The sequence below is a fragment of the Urocitellus parryii genome, chromosome 16 (assembly GCF_045843805.1).
Source record: "Urocitellus parryii isolate mUroPar1 chromosome 16, mUroPar1.hap1, whole genome shotgun sequence".
In the NCBI taxonomy this organism is placed as follows: Eukaryota; Metazoa; Chordata; class Mammalia; order Rodentia; family Sciuridae; genus Urocitellus; species Urocitellus parryii.
The window spans coordinates 23,850,899-23,856,898 of record NC_135546.1 but is presented as its reverse complement, the minus strand read 5'-3'; positions in this window follow the sequence as shown (position 1 = coordinate 23,856,898).

Sequence of the window (6,000 nt, the reverse complement as noted above, 5' to 3'; positions counted from 1 at the left end):
AAGTCTTCTGTAACCCATTGTTCATTCTATTATACCAAATTGATTCACTCATTTAACTGCTTATAGAACTTGAAATATTTCAAGTTTTTCTTTTCACAAGGTGGAAGTGTCACTTTACATGTCTCCAAACATTAACATTTCATGAATATTTTACACATTGGGAATGTGTCATGGATGATACTTGAAACTAATTGTATTGTGCATCTCAATCCATCTCATGTATAGAAAGCAGAGAGAATAGGAACCAGACTGTTTTCAAAAGCTTTTTTACCAGTTTTTTTTTTGTCTCCCTTGTGCACAATCACCTTATGAGAATATCTTTGACACATCTGATTTGCATCTGGAATGTCCACCAAATTTCACATTCACTGATGGCACAAAAATTAGGAGTTGGGCTTTTAGTCAGTGCTTGGGTTATGGTATATATCCTTCACTTCATTCTGATATGGAATATATATACTGTTTTTTGACTTAAGATATTTTCCATTATGTAATTCAGAGGAAAATACATATTATATAATTAAAGTCACTCTCCTACATGACAGTCAGTTAACTAACTCTTAATTCAAATTTAAAACTGAATAATGGTTTGGTCCATGTTCTTTTGATCTAACATTTTTTTTTTTGTTTTAGGAGCCATTGACATTTGGGGATGTGGCTATTGATTTTTCTGAGGAGGAATGGGAATGCCTGGATCCTGCTCAGCAGAATTTATATAGAGAAGTGATGTTGGAGAACTACAGCAACCTAGTCTTTGTGGGTGAGCATAACTTTCCTTCAAAATTCCTAATTATCTTTATTTAGTTTTCTTCCATTGAAGTATATCTTTTTGGAACTTCTCCACAAGAATGTGTTGCAGATTTATGCTTTCAATAAGGAAGATGGGGTAGTTCTTGGTGCTGACAAGAAAATGTTAATGATGTTTATTTTCATCCTTAATGTTTTCCTTTGTTGGCATGATATATATCTTTCACTTGACATATGGTTGACTTAGAGGAATGCAGTGATGTCAAATCCTGTGGCCCACAAATAGCAGAGGACATAGTCAAGGTAGAGGCGGAAGCCTAAATTCAAAATGGTTCATTGAGACATTATCTAGCAGAAAATATTTTTGAGAAGCTTTGTATTCTTTCTCTTGTTATCATAGCAAAACCTGTCCTGTGTTTTGTGCTTTAAAATTATATAGTATCCTGCTTTTCCTCCATACATTCAAATTAACAACAAAACACTCCCCTTGCCTTGTGAGTGTCAATATTATCTGACAGCTCTTCCATAATTTAAAAAATATTTTTAGTTGTTAATGAATTTCCTATTTATCCATATATGGTGCTGATAATTGAACCCAGGGCCTCACGCATGCTAGGCAAGCTCTCTAACACTTATCTACAAATCCAGCCCTTCTTCCATTATTTGCAGGAAAGTTTTCCACATTTCTGGAGACCTCTAGGTCCACCCATTGTAATACATTACTGTCATAAGTCAGTTTCTCTAATCTTATTTGAACATTTTTTCACTAAAATTTTCTTATCAGTGTTCTTTCTGAATTGTGTAATGGATTTTCTGTGAAATTATCTGCCATGGAATAAATGTGAAGTTGAACAAAGACTGCTGTTTTGAGAGATGGTGTAAGTTTTATTTGAGTTAGAGGATTCGTAAAATAATACATCTGTGGATATTTACAATTTGGTTGTTTTCTTTTTCTTTTTTTCATTGTGTACAGTAGGATCCATGTTATAGACTGGGATTCCTCATATCAGTTAATTGCTTCACAGACTAAGATATATATGATTCTTGTTTGTATTACCAATAATATTATATGTGTTTTGCTTGTATAAATATTAAGCCTCTTTTGTCCACGACTTTTGTATTTTATCTTGATTGGCTTTTCATTCTGCACACATACTTTGAAATTGAAGTTTTCTATGTATAAGTGTAATGGGGATTGATGGCAGTGATACTCTTATGCTGAACTACACCCCAGGCTCCTTTTCACTCATATTTGGAGAGAGGGCCTCACTAAGTTATTGGAGATGTCTTGAATTTGCAATTCACATGCCTCAGACTTCCTAGTAACTGAGATTCCATGCATGCTCATCATTTGTGTATTGATGAGCTTGTTCTTATTTATACGATAAAGACCACATTATTTTAAATGTAGCTTTGAGAAATGTTGCAATTCTCTTTCTTTTAATTTTTATTGTAATCAAAACCACAAAATAAAACTTACGTTTTCCAAAAATTTTAAATATACAGTTCAGTAACAGTAATTCAAATTGTTATGCAATATATCTCTACAAAGTTTACATCTCAAAAAAAAAAATGCCTAGGAAGCAAGGGCTCATTTCTGTCTCCTCATCACAAAACTATTCTCTTTTTTCAGAAAGCTTCTTTTTTAGTTTAAAGATATAATGTTCATAGAATTCTGCAGTATTCTTTCTGTGACATTTCAGTTAACCTAGTGTACATACAGTTTGTAAAATATATAATTAGAATAAATTCTTTGACTTCAAAGTTCTATAGTTTCTATATTCCAATACGGCTCATCGTTCTTTTCAAGGGATATTTGGTTTGCGTCCCCCATGATGGCTCTGTTGAATAACAATGTAACAACACTGGTGTGCAATGTTTTTAATTTGCTATTGATTTGAGGGTTATTGCCACACTCTCTAAGAACTCCGTCTACCTGACTCCATGTCTGCATTTACAATTGAATGCTGTAACTTTTAGTATATTTTTTTTTAGCAGGGAAATAGTCTTATTTGTATTTTTGGGGATATTCATACAATTTAAAGATAGATTTCTCTGCAAAGAATTTTTTTTAACAATGGGAGGATGATGAATACTACATGGAGCCTCTAGTTAACTTTAAGTAGTATAAACATCTTTAAATTTAATCTTTCAATTTTGAACAACAGCATGCCCAAGAGTGTTGAATCAACTGACACATATTTAGCGATTTTTGAAAATCCCTACCACTTTTGACTTCAAATATTTATTCCATGTTGGTTACAAAATAACTATCACTTAAATATTTATTAACCTTTGTTTTAATATATAAAATTGATCTGACCAGAATAATATCCCACTTGTGATTAAAACAGGGATTCTATAAGTCTATAGTAGTTTCAAAATATTTTCAAATTCTTATGCTTTGCAATTACCATTTTGCTTCACTGTATTTCCCTTTTCAGTAAGTGGGGATTGATGTCTCTTAGTATGACAGTGATTCTTTGTTTTCAACCCTCTCAGTGTTTTCTTTGTGTGTTTGGGAAGCATGAAGTACATAGCAAATGTATTTACTCTTTATTCAGAACCTAAGGGAAAGGGTACTTTTCTCTCTTTTGCCTCTTTTCAAAGTTTTTTTTTTAATTTACAACACTTTCTATGACCTATAACTGTTTTAAACTATGTTTTGTGTACTATAATTTAGACAGCCCAGGTTTTCTTCGATAACTTTTGTATGTGTCATTATTATATCCTTTTGCTTTCAGTATGTGTGTGTTCTTAGACTTAGAGTATCCTATAGACTACCTACAGTTGCAATATTTAGAGTTAATTCATATATCAAAGTTTTGTTTTGATCAGAATTTTGTAATCTTGCATTTGCCAACAAAAAACTCTAAAAATGAAGAATCTACTACTCATACTTTTTATGAGTATCAACTTGACATCACTTTATTAAAAAACTGAATATATTGATGTGTCCTTTTAAAATTATATTATTCTTAGAGGTATATATGCCTTTTGACAGTATTGTTGTTATGCTTTTTTTCTTTCAAATTCTATTGCAAAATTACATGTTTTATGACCCATCATTACAATAAAATAGAATTTTTTTGCCAAGAAATGTTTAAAAGTTCATATGACTTATGATGGTGTGCACTTACATTTTATTATGGAGGATTACCTTTAGTACTTTTGGAGAACAGATCCAGTGATGATGAATAGTGTTTGTATTTTTATATGTTTAAAGTCTTCATTTTCCTTCTCTTTTGAAAGGTAGTAGCTGTGAATATAATGTCTTTGTTGATAATTTTATTCTTTCATCCCTTGACTATAGATAGACTCAAATTCCTTCCTGTCTTGTGAAGACTCAACAAAGGATTTCACAATTATATAGTTACACATTTCTAGGTGACCCATATTTGTCTCTTGGATGCTCTCAGTATTCTGAGTTTTAAAACTTGGATTAAAACCTACTTTGAGTCTTTACAACTTGGAGAAAACTGAGCTGCTTGGATGTTTCATTTTTTCTATTTTCTGAGATGTGTTTATTAGTACTGGAAAGAGAACTAAAGGGCAATTTAGCACATTGCATTTTTTACTTTGGCCTTCAAATTTTGATTCACTAGCTCAACCTCCTATGTTGCTATGTACATCCACCCCTGACTCTTTCAGACGTTTTCTAAAGAAAGTCTTTAAATATACAATTTCTGCTTATTACTATTAACAATTCTTGACTAATTTTTATTCTGTTTTTTGTATATTGGTTTAGTTCAGTAACCTTATTTTAAATGATAATTGACTATTCCCTTTGAGTGATTCATAACTTTGCTTACAGTTGATTTAGCCATGCTTTTTGTTGTTGTTGTTGTTGTTGTTGTTGGTAAGCAGGAATCCCTTTTTGAACAGTCCCCAAATATTCACTTTTCATATTTTTATCTTTAATGAAACAAAAGAAAGTGGTAGATTTTGAAAATATCTTTGTGTAACAAAATGTATTTTCTCTACTATATTACTCTCCATAGTATTGTACTCATCTTGGATACTGCGAACACAAAGATGATTAGGAAAATCTTCAAAGTAATTTCTGTGTATATTTTTATTTGATTTATATATTTTTAAAGTAATGATGAACTTGGATTTAATAATCCACTCCCCTGCTGATATTATTTTATGCTGTAATTTCTTAGGTTTGCAAAATATACTCAGCCTAGTACAGTAAGTAAACATGTTTGTTATTTTTATTTATTACAGCCATGACTTCTTTTTTTTTAATATATTTACATCTTTATTTCATGAAAGGACACTTTATGCCACCCCCCTCAAATTGAAGAGCAAATATTGTAATAAAGGCTAGTCTTTTAAAGTGAATACACTTGACTTTATAAAAACTTTCTCACTTTTCCCTTCATTTTACTATTGAAGGTAAATTTTCTTTTTTTTTATTATTTTATTTTTTTAATGTTGGTTGTTCAAAACATTACATAGTTCTTGATATATCATATTTCACATTTTGATTCAAGCGGGTTATGAACTCCCATTTTACCCCGTATACAGCTTGCAGAATCACATCAGTTACACTTCATTGCTTTACATATTGATAAACTCATGTCTGTTGTATTCTGCTGCCTTTCCTATCCTCTACTATCCCCCCTCCCCTCCCCTGCCCTCCCCTCTTCTCTCTCTACCCCCACTACTGTAATTCATTCCTCCCCCTTGTACTGTTTTTCCCTTTCCCCTCACTTCCTCTTGTGTGTAATTTTGTATAACCCTGAGGGTCTCCTTCCATTTCCATGCAATTTCCCTTCTCTCTCCCTTTCCCTCGCACCTCTCATCCTTGTTTAATGTTGGTCTTCTTCTCGTGCTCTTCTTCCCTAGTCTGTTCTTAGTTATTCTCCTTATATCAAAGGAGACATTTGGCATTTGTTTTTTAGGGCTTGGCTAGCTTCGCTTAGCATAATCTGCTCTAATGCCATCCATTTCCCACCAAATTCTATGATTTTGTCGTTTTTTACTGCAGAGTAATACTCCATTGTGTATAAATGCCACATTTTTTTTATCCATTCGTCTATTGAAGGGCATCTAGGTTGATTCCACAGTCTTGCAATTGTGAATTGTGCTGTTATGAACATCGATGTAGCAGTGTCCCTGTAGCATGCACTTTTTAGGTCTTTAGGGAATCGACCAAGAAGGGGAATGGCTGGGTCAAATGGTGGTTCCATTCCCAGCTTTCCAAGAAATCTCCATACTGCTTTCCAAATTGGCTGCACCAATTTG